Genomic DNA, 18,576 nt, shown 5'->3' on the forward strand with positions numbered 1-18,576 from the left:
TTGAATTTCATATAAAAAAATCGATTTTTGGCTGAAAATGTAAGTGATCACAGATGATCGTTCTTTTTCCATTTGGACCACTATTTACCGACTTATAGCCACTTTTATGTTTTCCTTGAATTTCATATAAAAAATTGATTTTTGGTTGAAAATATAAGTGATCACAGATGATCGTCCTTTTTCCATTTGGTTCAATATTTACCGAGTTATAGCCACTTTTATGTTTTCCTTGAATTTCATATAAAAAATCGATTTTTGGTTGAAAATATAAGTAATCACAGATGATCGTCCTTTTTCCATTTGGACCAATATTTACCGAGTTATAGCCACTTTTATGTTTTCCTTGAATTTCATATAAAAATCGATTTTTGGCTGAAAATGTAAGTGATCACAGATGATCGTCCTTTTTCTATTTGGAACAATATTTACCGAGTTATAACTACTTTTATTTTTTTCTTGATTTTCATATAAAAAATCGATTTTTTTTAAAATATAAGTGATCACAGATGATCGTCCTTTTTCCATTTGGACCAATATTTATCGAGTTATAGCCACTTTTATGTTTTCCTTGAATTTCATATAAAAAATTGATTTTTGGTTGAAAATATAAGTGATCACAGATGATCGTCCTTTTTCCATTTGTATCAATATTTACCGAGTTAAAGCCACTTTTATGTTTTGCTTGAATTTCGTATAAAAAATCGATTTTTGGCTGAAAATGTAAGTGATCACAGATGATCGTCCTTTTTACATTGAAACAATATTTACCGACTTATAACCACTTTAATGTTTTTCTTGATTTTCATTTAAAAAATCGATTTTTGGCTGAAAATGTAAGTGATCACAGATGATCGTCCTTTTTCTATTTGGAACAATATTTACCGAGTTATAACTACTTTTATTTTTTTCTTGATTTTCATATAAAAAATCGATTTTTTTCTCAAAATATAACTGATCACAGATGATCGTCCTTTTTCCATTTGGAGGAATATTTAACGAGTTATAGCCACTTTTATGTTTTCCTTGAATTTCATATAAAAAAATGATTTTTGGTTGAAAATATAAGTGATCACAGATGATCGCCCTTTTTACATTGGAACAATATTTACCGACTTATAACCACTTTTATGTTTTTCTTGATTTTCATATAAAAAATCGATTTTTGACTGAAAATGTAAGTGATCACAGATGATCGTCCTTTTTCCATTTGGACCAATATTTACCGAGTTATAGCCACTTTTATGTTTTCTTGATTTTCATATAAAAAATCGATTTTTGGTTGAAAATATAAGTGATATTGTCTGCCAATTCGCTACCCCACATTCTTTGATGTCCTGGGGCAAATGAATCGAGTTGACATATAGCTTTCTGCATATCCGAATTGAGAGCCTTGATTGATTGTTCTTGTTGATATATAAATTGATTGTTCTTGTTGATATATAAATTGTAGCTAACTCCGGATAAATTTTTCGGAACAATAGCGCCGTCATAAAGAGAGTCGATTTCGGTGATCGTGTTATTCAGATATCATTACTGCACAGGTATCACTGATTCTAAAGGTTCTCCGCTGAATGGTGATGTGAACTACAACTGAACTACAACTGAACTACAACTGAACTAGAACTGAACTAGAACTGAACTAGAACTGAACTAGAACTGAACTAGAACTGAACTAGAACTGAACTAGAACTGAACTAGAACTGAACTAGAACTGAACTAGAACTGAACTAGAACTGAACTAGAACTGAACTAGAACTGAACTAGAACTGAACTAGAACTGAACTAGAACTGAACTAGAACTGAACTAGAACTGAACTAGAACTGAACTAGAACTGAACTAGAACTGAACTAGAACTGAACTAGAACTGAACTAGAACTGAACTAGAACTGAACTAGAACTGAACTAGAACTGAACTAGAACTGAACTAGAACTGAACTAGAACTGAACTAGAACTGAACTAGAACTGAACTAGAACTGAACTAGAACTGAACTAGAACTGAACTAGAACTGAACTAGAACTGAACTAGAACTGAACTAGAACTGAACTAGAACTGAACTAGAACTGAACTAGAACTGAACTAGAACTGAACTAGAACTGAACTAGAACTGAACTAGAACTGAACTAGAACTGAACTAGAACTGAACTAGAACTGAACTAGAACTGAACTAGAACTGAACTAGAACTGAACTAGAACTGAACTAGAACTGAACTAGAACTGAACTAGAACTGAACTAGAACTGAACTAGAACTGAACTAGAACTGAACTAGAACTGAACTAGAACTGAACTAGAACTGAACTAGAACTGAACTAGAACTGAACTAGAACTGAACTAGAACTGAACTAGAACTGAACTAGAACTGAACTAGAACTGAACTAGAACTGAACTAGAACTGAACTAGAACTGAACTAGAACTGAACTAGAACTGAACTAGAACTGAACTAGAACTGAACTAGAACTGAACTAGAACTGAACTAGAACTGAACTAGAACTGAACTAGAACTGAACTAGAACTGAACTAGAACTGAACTAGAACTGAACTAGAACTGAACTAGAACTGAACTAGAACTGAACTAGAACTGAACTAGAACTGAACTAGAACTGAACTAGAACTGAACTAGAACTGAACTAGAACTGAACTAGAACTGAACTAGAACTGAACTAGAACTGAACTAGAACTGAACTAGAACTGAACTAGAACTGAACTAGAACTGAACTAGAACTGAACTAGAACTGAACTAGAACTGAACTAGAACTGAACTAGAACTGAACTAGAACTGAACTAGAACTGAACTAGAACTGAACTAGAACTGAACTAGAACTGAACTAGAACTGAACTAGAACTGAACTAGAACTGAACTAGAACTGAACTAGAACTGAACTAGAACTGAACTAGAACTGAACTAGAACTGAACTAGAACTGAACTAGAACTGAACTAGAACTGAACTAGAACTGAACTAGAACTGAACTAGAACTGAACTAGAACTGAACTAGAACTGAACTAGAACTGAACTAGAACTGAACTAGAACTGAACTAGAACTGAACTAGAACTGAACTAGAACTGAACTAGAACTGAACTAGAACTGAACTAGAACTGAACTAGAACTGAACTAGAACTGAACTAGAACTGAACTAGAACTGAACTAGAACTGAACTAGAACTGAACTAGAACTGAACTAGAACTGAACTAGAACTGAACTAGAACTGAACTAGAACTGAACTAGAACTGAACTAGAACTGAACTAGAACTGAACTAGAACTGAACTAGAACTGAACTAGAACTGAACTAGAACTGAACTAGAACTGAACTAGAACTGAACTAGAACTGAACTAGAACTGAACTAGAACTGAACTAGAACTGAACTAGAACTGAACTAGAACTGAACTAGAACTGAACTAGAACTGAACTAGAACTGAACTAGAACTGAACTAGAACTGAACTAGAACTGAACTAGAACTGAACTATAACTGAACTAGAACTGAACTAGAACTGAACTAGAACTGAACTAGAACTGAACTAGAACTGAACTAGAACTGAACTAGAACTGAACTAGAACTGAACTAGAACTGAACTAGAACTGAACTAGAACTGAACTAGAACTGAACTAGAACTGAACTAGAACTGAACTAGAACTGAACTAGAACTGAACTAGAACTGAACTAGAACTGAACTAGAACTGAACTAGAACTGAACTAGAACTGAACTAGAACTGAACTAGAACTGAACTAGAACTGAACTAGAACTGAACTAGAACTGAACTAGAACTGAACTAGAACTGAACTAGAACTGAACTAGAACTGAACTAGAACTGAACTAGAACTGAACTAGAACTGAACTAGAACTGAACTAGAACTGAACTAGAACTGAACTAGAACTGAACTAGAACTGAACTAGAACTGAACTAGAACTGAACTAGAACTGAACTAGAACTGAACTAGAACTGAACTAGAACTGAACTAGAACTGAACTAGAACTGAACTAGAACTGAACTAGAACTGAACTAGAACTGAACTAGAACTGAACTAGAACTGAACTAGAACTGAACTAGAACTGAACTAGAACTGAACTAGAACTGAACTAGAACTGAACTAGAACTGAACTAGAACTGAACTAGAACTGAACTAGAACTGAACTAGAACTGAACTAGAACTGAACTAGAACTGAACTAGAACTGAACTAGAACTGAACTAGAACTGAACTAGAACTGAACTAGAACTGAACTAGAACTGAACTAGAACTGAACTAGAACTGAACTAGAACTGAACTAGAACTGAACTAGAACTGAACTAGAACTGAACTAGAACTGAACTAGAACTGAACTAGAACTGAACTAGAACTGAACTAGAACTGAACTAGAACTGAACTAGAACTGAACTAGAACTGAACTAGAACTGAACTAGAACTGAACTAGAACTGAACTAGAACTGAACTAGAACTGAACTAGAACTGAACTAGAACTGAACTAGAACTGAACTAGAACTGAACTAGAACTGAACTAGAACTGAACTAGAACTGAACTAGAACTGAACTAGAACTGAACTGAACTAGAACTGAACTAGAACTGAACTAGAACTGAACTAGAACTGAACTAGAACTGAACTGAACTAGAACTGAACTAGAACTGAACTAGAACTGAACTAGAACTGAACTAGAACTGAACTAGAACTAGAACTGAACTAGAACTGAACTAGAACTGAACTAGAACTGAACTAGAACTAGAACTGAACTAGAACTGAACTAGAACTGAACTAGAACTGAACTAGAACTGAACTAGAACTGAACTAGAACTGAACTAGAACTGAACTAGAACTGAACTAGAACTGAACTAGAACTGAACTAGAACTGAACTGAACTAGAACTGAACTAGAACTGAACTAGAACTGAACTAGAACTGAACTAGAACTAGAACTGAACTAGAACTGAACTAGAACTGAACTAGAACTGAACTAGAACTGAACTAGAACTGAACTAGAACTGAACTAGAACTGAACTAGAACTAGAACTTAACTAGAACTGAACTAGAACTGAACTAGAACTGAACTAGAACTGAACTAGAACTAGAACTGAACTAGAACTGAACTAGAACTGAACTAGAACTGAACTAGAACTGAACTAGAACTGAACTAGAACTGAACTAGAACTGAACTAGAACTGAACTAGAACTGAACTAGAACTGAACTAGAACTGAACTAGAACTGAACTAGAACTGAACTAGAACTGAACTAGAACTGAACTAGAACTGAACTAGAACTGAACTAGAACTGAACTAGAACTGAACTAGAACTGAACTAGAACTGAACTAGAACTGAACTAGAACTGAACTAGAACTGAACTAGAACTGAACTAGAACTGAACTAGAACTGAACTAGAACTGAACTAGAACTGAACTAGAACTGAACTAGAACTGAACTAGAACTGAACTAGAACTGAACTAGAACTGAACTGAACTAGAACTGAACTAGAACTGAACTAGAACTGAACTAGAACTGAACTAGAACTGAACTAGAACTGAACTAGAACTGAACTAGAACTGAACTAGAACTGAACTGAACTAGAACTGAACTAGAACTGAACTAGAACTGAACTAGAACTGAACTAGAACTGAACTAGAACTGAACTAGAACTGAACTAGAACTGAACTAGAACTGAACTAGAACTGAACTAGAACTGAACTAGAACTGAACTAGAACTGAACTAGAACTGAACTAGAACTGAACTAGAACTGAACTAGAACTGAACTAGAACTGAACTAGAACTGAACTAGAACTGAACTGAACTAGAACTGAACTAGAACTGAACTAGAACTGAACTAGAACTGAACTAGAACTGAACTAGAACTGAACTAGAACTGAACTAGAACTGAACTAGAACTGAACTAGAACTGAACTAGAACTGAACTGAACTAGAACTGAACTAGAACTTTTAACTCATTTTTAATCGTATTAGAAAAAAAATCACGAGAATATCTCACATTCAAGCACATTCCCCAACCCTGCAGCAAATGTTTTCATTAATACACAAAAAATAATAAAATAATTACAAAGAAAAAAGAACGAACGAATAAAATTACTACAAATTGTCAAATAAATGTATACAAAAATGTTTTCAAAAGTGAACATTTTTAACACTAATGGTGTCAGAATATTTAATTTGTTACAAATGAAAATGTATTAAAAAATATATACCCAAACAGAAAACATACACAAAGTACACAACAAGTACGAATACCTTAATTTGTACTCCCACCCTGCCTTCCATTCTCCTGCCCCAACCCACAACACACAACAAACGCAATATGAAACCAACATGTTTTCACAACAACAACAAGTATAAAGTTTTGTTGCATACCACAGTAATGGAAGAGCAACAACCCCCCACAAGTAGCTCGGTGGCGGCAGCACAGAAAGAATATTGTACCAGAAAATGGAAAAAAAAGAAGACATGAACATTTTTAAGCTTTGACAAAAACCATTAAAAACAACTTACTACCTACGAACAACAAGGGAGGTATTTTGTAGGTGGGTGTTAATGGCAGTATCTTCATATAACCACCCATCAAATTCCAGCTATTTTACACCCCACAATATTTAAATTACACCAACAAATGTACATAAACCATTTAAATTAAATACGCGAAAGTCAGTCAGTCATATAGACTGTTGAAAGACTGAACAAAAAACGTTTGGTGTAAATTTGTTAATTTACTTGATGACAACCCAAAAAAAGAAAACACCACCAATTTATAAATACATGTACTTTACTCCCCAACATTAACATGGTCAGGGCAAATTGGGAGAAGGGGGGATTTATAGGGTTCGATTGGATTTTTGAATACCCTTCTTAAAATGCGTTATATCGTATAGTAAATAAACCTTGATTTATTTTAGATGTTTTAGTCATTGACCTCGATTTCTATGGAAGAGAATTCGTGATATTTTCAAAATTTCTTAGATATTTGGTAAAATGTCAGTAGTACAAAACCTACCTACGAAAGAATCTGCAATTGAAATGATAGGTTTCAATTTCGACCAATGTTCCTCTACCAAAGGATTTTTAGAGATTAGATTTTTAATGCTGTAAAAATGCATTAAAAGAGTAAAATATGAAACTCATTGTTTTAGGGAGGATTTTCGGTCGAAATTTATCATGCCCATTTTAACCTGAAGGCTACAGAAACGAAAAAAATTTGCGCTTCTGTGGCAATAAGAATCCACGTAATAATCACGAATATTCATTACATCCACAAAATTTCGTGCGCCGTTTAAATAGGAGTTTCTTATTTTTTCAGGGATCCCATGAGCAACACGTTTACTGTAACTAGAGATCGATACAGAACAGTAATAAGTTTTCATTGCCGAATACTTTGGAAAGCAGTTTTAGAATTTATCGCCCGAAGTTCTCGCCAAACGAATTAAAAATGACGCAAAAAGTTCCAGAAATTTTAGATAAATTGGAAAGAAATGAAGTTTTAGATATTCGACGGATTCATAGTCATTCACAGAAGTCTTGAAATATTCGTCAATTCAGTTCAATACTTTATCCAATAATTCTGTAATACTGATAAAGAAACCATGTCCTAATTCTGCACAATGACAGAGAAAATTTAAATTAGTCATTATAAGTTAACCCGAGTCATCTAGCATGAATGCTTCATTTACAGTGCTCGGTGATCGCCGCAACCATATCGTTGTTGTGAGATAAGTAGTCAAGAATATACATTGAACGCTTTTAATCTAACCTAGTTTAAGTAGGTTCAATTCTCCAACTTATTTGAGCGATCTAATAAAAATCATCACTCATGCGCTAATTACAAGTAGAAAGAGGAATGCCATATGGGTACTCTACATCACTGTCGGACATCATAGCGCCTATTTTCACCTACAACAAGGTTTCCCGTTATGTTACCATATCCACGAGGCCATATAAGTACTACTGTCGAATGTTTCAACATCAAATTTGAATATGCCAGCCATTCCTGGACTATGCGAGATGATGTGTACACATTTGTCAGAGATTTGATCACGGCTATGCTGTCAGTATATTTCCGAATATCCCTATGTGATATTCCGTTATATCTGTGTCTGTTAACAGCACTTTTATAGCTGATATCTCAACCTGAATACTCGCTCTTCCTTTTTAGAGTCGTATGTATAAACGGAGATACCCTCCTCAAATCCCCTGTCAAACGGCATTGAGACACCGAAGCTTCTCGTGAAAATCGAAAGTCAAAGTGTTCTAAAAGATCACCTAATCATCGATCACCAAATATAGTTTTGCATTGAAAAAGCAACTTCGTCGGACTCGTTCGCAGTTGTTCCTGATATGATGATTGCTATCTTCTAAATACTCTTTGAGAATACAATAAGGGTACATCATTTCATCCCTATTCGTAACTTAACCGGATTGATATTCACAATCACTTGGTGACCGAAAGAGAGACGAAACTCAGGAGGTCAAATGTCATCACTTGTAGAATATCCAGAATGCTTTGGCCCACTCTGAAAAAGGATAGGACCAGGATTCTTTTGTCTCTTGATAGGAATTCGATTAGGCTTTTTAAGGATATAATTACTGAGAACAGTATGATTGCATACACTTAGGGACGTATGGGTTAACCGAAGTTGTAGAAGTTGTTTCATGTAACTGCCCGGCTTTACAAGGGCGTAGACTACTAAATCTCGGTAGAGCTGTTTTTCATGATCTGGACTGTCTCAGAGATGAGTCACTAATAAATATGATAAAATTTATTAGAAGTACCGGTTGGTTCTCACAGGGACCACAGAAGTCACATAGTCATCGGAATTAGGGAGGGAAACTATTCTCTTTTCATGCATGATATTTAGCACACAAGCAACAAGCAACCTAAATACTCAAAGAGAGTAGTATTTGAAGCTCTTTCTATTATTTTCGCTAAACAGAGACCACATAGAACCCATAACCAGTTCACATTTTTGATTGATTTGTCATTTTAAGCATATGACCTTTCTGTCGATGAAGTGGTAAGTCTTGACATCGTAGCCGTTCGCATTCCCGAAATATTGACTAACTTAGCAGGTACCTGATAAACATAACAATCGATTGCTTTGGCTGTATATAATGTAGGTCTGTTCTAGGGTTTTTAATTTCCCGGACTTTTTTGATTCCCGGGAATCGGGAATATATTTCGGCTATTCCCGAAATATATAATGATACTGTAAATTAGGAATATTATAGCCAAATTTCATATAAAAACTAATTGTTATAATTATTAAATATCAGAGCTTCGAATTAATTAATAAAATTTGAGCTTAATTCACTAAAATCTTAATCCGTAATTAAAAAATGTCAGCCTTTCATTCCATAAATCCATTCCTAATATTTAATTTTTTAGATTCATTCCAAAGCCTTTGCTTAAACTGAATTAATTTCAAAGTTAAAGTTATTTTAAATCAAATTATTTACAAAATTAATTGAAAAAATTGTCTTAAACCTTTTTGTACTAGATTTTAATTGAAGAAAAATTTAATCATTAAATTAATTTATGAAGATATTTTGTTATGGATTTGAAGAAGGAATTTAAAGGAATTATAATGATTCAATAAGAAATAAATTCTATAAATAATGAATACTCTTTTTAAATTTTCATACAAAAAACCCCAAATAAATAATAACAATAAGCGGTCTATTATTGCCGAAATATTAGCAAAAAAACTGTAAAAAACTTTTCACTGTTTTTTGGTGAAAAAAACAGAGTTCTAACTTGTTTTTTATGTATTTTCGTCAGTTTTTAATTCCCGGGATTCCCGACTAAAAATCCCGGGAATCGGGTAGTGAAAAATTGGCAAAATTCACGGGAAATTTGTACCGGGAATTCCCGGGATAAAAACCCTAGTCTGTTCTTATAGTTGCAGATTCCAAATTGTTAAAATTCCCTTGAATGGCTATTAGTGTTATATTGGGAAAATTATGTGATTTTCAAATATATCTTACTAACGAGTGAAGTGTCGTGTCTACTTATTCTATTTATAGGACTTATTCTTTTGTAGGCCCAATTGCGGATAATAATTCGGACTGTGGGAAAAATAACTGAATTCTACAGGAAGCGTGACCGGTTGCGGATAGTGATACGTCCGCAGAAATGCGGGGCAGCTATGCAGTCGCGGACATTCAGCGGTTTCGAGACTAGAGTCAGAGACAGAGGGATATTGGAATCCACCGATCTCCACCTAAGTTCTGAGTGTTAATGAAAAATGACATGGCGAGTCATTGGCGCCTTCAAAAACCAATAGCTACTGCCGGGTGTCGCCGATTTGGTACGTCTGTAAGCGAGCATCTGTTCTTGCATCAAGCAGCTCGCTATATAAATGTGTTCGGATGTTCTGCATGCCTGTCTGGTAGGCTTAGCTAGCAGCCTTAGCACCTGTCTAGGATGCTTTAGTCCAATTCGATAATCATCCGAAGCCTAAATTAATAATATATAGGAACAACAGGAATTAATATAATAGTATCTGGTCCACTGTCATTCGTATTTGGGTGTAAATGATTAATTCCAAAGTTTTCAGCAAAATGGATGATAAACTAGTTGGTATTAAATCCTGTGAAATGCTAGATACCTTTGCAATGAATGTTACAGTACAAGAGCTACAAACTGGACATATTTTTCACATTTGAGATGGCCAACTGGCCCATTATGTTGACGATTCCACCTCCATTGAGGTTTCAAGTTTTAATGAAATGTGGCTAGTAGTTTAAAAGTTACATATTGATTACCATGCATTTTAGGATCGGTCTCACTGAGCAAATGTGGATATTGAACCTACTTGATGTGGAATTTTCACCATCTTGTACTACTTTGACAATCGATAGAGAATAATTGGAAATTGTAATTAATATTGTTGACTACTGAGTAACAAACGAAATAAGAAACTAAATAGAAAATAATTCTTTACACATCCCTTCCTCTTAAAGCACACAGGGTATAACAAGTTAAAAACATTTTAAAAGTTTGTTGTGTTAAAAAAATTCCAGTAAAAACTCATAAATTTGTATGTGTTTATGTGTATCTGTGTGTTGGGGGTTGTTGCTGTTTTCCCGTTTGCTGATTGGGAGTTGTGGAGCATAGATGGGAGGGGTGGTTGGCACTCTATATTACTAACGTATTTATGAGTCGAGGGTGGGGTTGGTTTTGTGATGAGCTAAAATTGCTCTAAATTTGGCGAAAATTTATGTAAATTGGTATCTTTTTGCATATTTAAATAGCGAATACACGAGCACTTTAACAAAAATCTACACTGTTCAAATAATGTTTCAGGTTCTATGCTCTTTTTTATTTTATATTTTTTTTGGAATTTGTCTGTTTTCTGCTGGTTTTTAATTCTGTTTTATATGAGGGGAAAAAGAAACAGAAAATGAGAATTTTTTTTTTACTTTAAGTAAATGTATTCCCTTTTTTGCAAGTAAATTCTTTTGGAAAAAATATGGTAAATGTTTGTTTAAACTAGGAGTAGTAGGTTTTAACCCTTTGAGGCTGAAACGATCCACATTTTTGCTTAATTTTCGTGATTTATGGCCTATTAGTAGTATAAGAAAATAAATTGTCCTAATGGCCGCCCCCCATTTCCCCCATTACGCTTGGCAACTATAGTTGTCTGTGGCTTGAAGGGAAATTTGTATCCCAAATAATCCCAAACACACAACTGAAAATTTCCGCGCAAACAAGCTTGCCTGTGGTCGTCAAAGGGTTAAAAGGCAAAGTTGAATGTCTTAGTTAGTCTTAGTACGAAGGAAAAAATACAAAGTTTTGAAATCTTAATGAAACATATAGAGTGTTCAGAAATATTAATTGAAAAAAATCAAAATTGTATTATCAAAATTTGGTAGGAACTTTTTTTAAAGGAATTTTGATGTATATTTTGTAAATTTTAAAAATTCCTTCAAAAATATATGCTGTATTTTCAAATTAATTTAATTGCTTTCAACTATAGTTAATACCTTTCCATCTCGACTGATTTCCCAAACATTACAAAAAATAAATAAAAAAATTAAAACCAATTTTTTTATAAATTATGAGTCCGATTGAGTAAATTGTTGTAGTATTGAATAATGTGAGTGTTTCTTACTACACATGTAGTCATGTAAATGACTGAGAGCTCCAGTAAATTATTCCCCAAAAACCGAAATAAAAACCAACAACAAAAATATGTGTGCAGAGCCGACACACGCACCTCATGAACATGGAACTGAACTAAACTACAACAATTCGACAGCCAGCAACAACAAACTGATCTCAATTTTGAAACAAAAAGTGCACATGGATAGACATGGCAAATCCAACTAAACACTGTAAGTCAGATGGACACACAGTCTAACGTATAAGTAAAGAGGGACGGACGGACGGACAACCTACAGAGATATAGTCGTAAATTACACTTAAGTAAAAATATTGATACTCAAAAAACCATTTAGATAAGACCAGCAAGACATAAGAATTCTTCACACCTACAGTCATGAAAATGATTGTGTTCGTTCATTCGGCTACGTACGATCTGCCAGGCTAAACAGCCAGAAACCCAGCCTGCCAGTCAGTTAGCCACATACATACATACATATTTGTACGATCTACGAGTTTAGAGTAAAATTAAATTAAATACAGAGTGTTGTCTGTGATGTGTATGTAAAAAAAGAAACGTGAAAAACAGCTGTTAGTACAAACAACTCTTGGCTTATGAAAACAATTTGGCTTTAAATATTCACTAACGCGTCTTAAAGTAGACAAGAAACCAAAAAAAATAAAACATTATGGTTGTTTAATTCATACATTCGAATTTACGTACGTACTTAGTTAGAAGTATGGTTGGGGAACAAAAAAACCTGTAATATAGAGAAAATAATATGTTTTTAAAAGAAGTATACGAGGGTTATGAGAGAAGTATGTTTTGAGAGCACTAAGACATAGTTTTGTTGATCTGCAATGAACTTTTTAGAATAATATGTTTTAAATTGTTTTTTAGCAGCTTAAAATTCTAAACCAAATTGTAAGCATATACAAATTATAAGAACTTTTTCGAAATTCACTTTAAATAAGGTTCCTAATTTTGAAAATTTTGCCGGAAATTCCCGGAAATATTTTTTTTAGAAATTCCCGGTATATTTTTATCGGGAAATTTCTGGAATTCTTTTTAACTTTCCTGCTTAAAGTTTTCTTTAAATAAAACAGATACGTTTTATATTGTCAATCGAATGATTCGATTAAATACGAGGGTATTCGAATTCTTCGATTTTTCTCTTATTCGAATAAAACGAATAATTCGATTTTTCTTTTGTTCGAATAAAACGATCACACGTTCAAAAAAATCACTCACTCATTCACTGCTTCATCAGTCATGAGTGAGTGAATGAATGAGTCAGGCCTTGTATTTTTAAATATATAGATTTTTTAAAAAAGGTCCAAAAAGTAAATCGTACGTATATTTTAGTAACTGTGTGTACATATATTTGAAGGTAATGGCCTTCATCTATTTCAATGTAATCATTATAAATGTCATCCTCAATATCACTTTCGACGACCGTTTCAAAATCACATTCTCCATCACATTCAACTCCACTTTAATCTAAGTTAATATTTTGATTATTAATTTCGATTCTAATATTTCGCCAGCTAAATAACAAATATTTTATTCCGTAGCTTTTATTTTCATTGGCTCAAGTCCTAAGTTAATAATTTTGAAAGATTTGTTTTTGGAATTGTAACTTATTGCAGTAATATTTATATATTTATAGAAGGAGCTATCGGAACACTCATCTACAGTGATCGAAAGTCCCTTTGTCTTTAGTTATTTGTCGAATTTCAGAAACAATACAATTTTTTTGAGTCATTATTACTTATTTAAATTTGAAATTATGAAAAATGTTAAGCAATTTAATAAATTTAAATATGTATGTATGTACATTAATTCGTTTTATTCGATTATTCTACATAAAATAATTCGTAAGAAATTATTCGTTTAATCGAACGATCATTAGTCGAATGAATACCCTATTAAATACATACAGAAAATCAGTTGACTCAGAAGAATTACGACATAAAAGAATGAATTTCTTTTTCAATTGCAATTATTCAGCCACAACAGACAAATTTTTTCATTTAGACTGAATTATTTGATTAGCAATAAATTCGGTTATCACAAGCTAAACTATTTTCTCTGTATGACAAAAACTCTGAAATGTTTATTTAAAAGGTGAAAATTAACTTTCCCAGTAAGGAAAGCTGGTTACATAAACAGCCAACCTATTCCCCTGATAAAAGCTAGTATGTTACCCAAATTATAGCCAGTAACACTACCAAGTTCATCTAGAAATCTAGTTCATCATTTAAATCTAAGACCCTGTAGTCTCAGACAGCTCACAGTGGTTTAGAAAAGTTTTATTTTTTTGGAAATAATTCGGAATATCGGGAACTATTGGAGATATTGTTGGAGCTAAGGTGTTTTCGAGTTGATATACAGTTGTTCAGCTTCCTAGCGATAATGGGGGCCAGTGCGTTGTCTCTCAAATTTGGCCACCTCGGGTTTCAATTTATTTTAAAAAATCGCTTAAAACCCATTTATGATCCAAATAAGCTGAACAAATAGTGCTTAAGAAGATCTACATGTGTAGGTTATCTTTATTAGTTGAAGACATATTTAGGTTTATTTATTTATATTTTTTAATTTACCTAGATCTTTTTATGGTTTTTTAAATGTGCATGGTCAAAATTTTTGGCGATAAAATTCTAAATAAAATAAAATTGCTAATAGTTATCTTGGCCCTATAAAAAGTTAAACGCATCCAAAGTTGGAACATGTAAAAAGTGAGTTATTTTTTCAGTTTTTTCCCAAAATGGACCATACATTTTTTCTTTTGTAGAAATAAATTTTCGTCGGGGCTATATCAAATTTTTATATGATCCGGAAAGAGAATTTAATGCAAAAGCGTGTAAAGTAAATCTTGGCTCACTTAAGCGGACACAACGCCTCCCAGACTTATCTAAACTTGGTCATTTTTTAAAAAAAAAAATAGATTTTAGTAAAAAATTCTAAAAAGGCAAATCACCGATCCTCGAAAAAGCTTCATATTTGTATAACCCTAAATGTTTTTTAAATATCTAAAAAGGTTTTTTACTATCACACGGTAAATAACGTCACAGTAGGCAATTTTCTAAAAAAAACTCAGTTTTTGGAACACATTTTCCCCGGCTTAGGAATTTCGGTATTTGCAAATAAAAAATGTAAAAAATTAAAATTAAAAAGGGGAAAAACTCCCGTGGAATTTTTATTCATAATTGGGCTGGTAATTTTGCATACCAATTTATAAAATTTTATCCACTTCATTTTTAAGTGGATTTCAGGTTGGCGGCTTCGAATAATTCTTTTCAATAATTCGCATGATGAAGCTTGGTAAACAAACATTTAGTTTTTAATGAATATTTTTAAAGTTATCGTAGATCTTGAACATTTTGGAAATAATATTTTTAAGGAACTGGACAAGTCGAAAAACATGGAAGGAAATAAGCTACGGATTCAAATTCACTGAACAATTAAACCAAATTATTATCGATTTTAGTAACAAAATGTATAACATAATTAAAAGCATGTAGTTGTCTGAAACGCAGGCCTAAAACTTTTTACTCAACACTCGCACCAAAAACCCAGTCTCACAAAATGTTTACTCAAAAATGTTTTTTATCAGCAATGTGTAAATAAAGTATTTGTATAAATATTATTATTGTAAGTGTGTAATTTAAAATTTTGGAAAACATTTTGCAAAATTGTAATGATATGAAATTGGTTAAATAAAAATGATCATTAACAATTTTTTTTTTGTTGAAACAACAAATGTTGAAATGTTGTTTTTAATTTCATTTTACAACAAGCTATAAGTTCCTAAATATAAAATATTTACATGAGAGCCATTGGAGTCACACGTCTGTTGTTTCATTATTTGTTTGCCATTCATCATCGTCAACACCAGCACCACCAACCACCACCATTGAACGAATGATCTTTTGTGATCATTGTAATGATGGTCGGTCGGTCAGTCAGTTGTAATGTGTAGTAATTTTGTGGTTGTTAAAAGAGGAGTTTTCACTACCAGCTGTCAACGAGTCGTTAGTGAAAAAGTAGTACTTTTATTGTAGAAATAAAATATGTTTAATGTTATTCGGTTCATTATTTTGGTATGTTTTAGGATAATTTGTCTTAAATGTTACACTAATGATCGGAAATAGATGGAATACTTGTTAAAGGTGTAACAGTTGAAAAATAGTTATTTGATGGAAAGGAGTTCATTGACTAAACAAGGTCGCCACTTAAGCCAAATGACTTTTGGAATGCAATTAGCTTTAATTTTTGTGTTTTTGTTCTAAACATAATGGCGATATGTTTTTTTTAAGAAATATTCCTAAATTTAATTTTCCACTTTGAAGCTTTATTTCGCTATCAACGGCCTTAATAGCTACAGTTGAGTCATTATATGTTCTCCTGTTCCTCACCATAACGTCTGCAAATATCATCTGTGAACAGTCGAATCTTCGGTTAAAAATATCTAAGATCATTATGTCCTATAATATTCGGGGTATGACTTAAAAATGCGGGATTTACAATTTGTTCGACTGGTGATTTTGATATGCAAGACAAATACCGCACAGGCCAGCCAAAAAAAGTTTGAAGACCCGGATTTGGAGGCATTATTTCATGAAGATTGTTGCTATTCAAGAGCAGAATTCATCCAAAAGTTGGGAAATTTGGTAGCCGAGAGACCTTGAAAGATTATTTTGCATATGCGAAATGATGCTTGAACGCTGTAAAAAATGCAATAAACACTAAAGCCATAGCGCTAAGGTAATTCTCTGTATTTGGTGGGAGCAAAAAAAAAAAACGAAAAACCCCCAGAAATTAAACCGTAATATTCCATCATAACAACGATCGGCCACATATTGCAATACCTGTTAAAAAGTATTTAGAATGAAGTGGTTGGGAAGTTTTGCCTCTCCCGCCTTATAGTCCAGAACGTGCCCCGTCCGACTACTTTTTGATTCGACCGATGCAGAACGCTTCACTTTGGAACAGATATTGGATATTGAATTGATTCGTTCTTGGGCTGAAAAGATGAGCTGTTCTTTTGGTTCGGAATCCATATGTTTCCAGATAGATGGGAAAACGTCTAAGCTATCAATGGCCAATCATGTGAATAAATTTATATTGAGCAAATTTTTCGAAATGAAAGCTACAAATTTGAAAAAAAAAATCCCGCATTTTGAAGTCATACACATAATAACACCAACAAAAATCCTCAATTGAGTTTTGTTCATACCTAATATTCTCTTTATCTCGAAGTATTTTACTACATTGTGTTTGTATCAAGTCGAGATATAAAGTCTATGCATTATTGAATATCCTTACAACCAATGTCCATATCAAGATCAGTTCCGGCCTTTATTTGTCTATGGTCTACTTGGGAATAATGCTACTGAATTCAACGAGAACATTCTCATCTAGATTTGAGGAAACTATCTTCGCTACTTAGTAAAAGATAGGACAGATGATGATTTTAATGCGAGCAGGAAACTTTGTACTGCTTTTAACGTAATGTTTCCTTGAAATTCCACTGAAGTTTCATTACTCAACTAGTTGCTTATTTAGAACTTCGAGCTATCTGCAACAACGGCAGACTATCCTCGATCTAATAATTATCTATGAATATGGTGATATTGTTTGAATGTATCAACTTCATGGAAATTAGCCCAGCTACATCATATAACGATAACACTTCTGAGTCTCTCTCAGGCTAAAACTATGCCAAATTTTTACACAAATCTCCACTTTCCGCGCCCTTTTCTTCATAAATACTTCCAGTTGTCTTTTGGCGGGTGGTGATCTCCTTGTATCGAGCCATTACATAATCAGTTTTTGTGATCTTCAAGTAATATTTGCATATCAAAGATGAATGTTCGACCTTCCAAAACTATCTGAAAATAGTTAAGCTCTCATAAATGTCTTAATTATATAGATATCCAAATTGTGACGATCGGTTCATAATTAGTCATAGCTCCCATATAAAATTTAAAAGAAAACAGTTTATGATCATCTTCTCGTTGTAGGGTATCATAAGGTCGGGCTTGACAGACTATATCTTTCTTACTTGTTTTATATGTAAAGATGCAAGGGATAATTTTTCAGTATTCTGCACCAGTGGTCTAAATAAAGATAACTTTCATTCTCTGTTTTAATCTGATCAGTAATTTTTTGTGATTTTTATTTCATATTTAACCCTCCGTTACTCGCAATCATTTTCAATCGAGACTAGTCACAATGTATCAAATTGATATCAAAAAAAGAAAGGCGCGTTTGAAAATAATCTCTTCACATTTTATTTCGAAAACATAAAAACAATATTGAATGCAAAGTATTTAAAAGAATAATACAAATAAAATTGCAGTATAAATATATTTTTATCAGAAAATAGCTTAAAACTTAGGGTGTTTAAAAAAATTTACAATAAAAAAAATTTTGTCTGTATCAACTAGATCAGTTGCGAGTAACGGATGGTTAATAACA

The sequence above is a fragment of the Calliphora vicina genome, chromosome 4, assembly GCF_958450345.1.
Source record: "Calliphora vicina chromosome 4, idCalVici1.1, whole genome shotgun sequence".
In the NCBI taxonomy this organism is placed as follows: Eukaryota; Metazoa; Arthropoda; class Insecta; order Diptera; family Calliphoridae; genus Calliphora; species Calliphora vicina.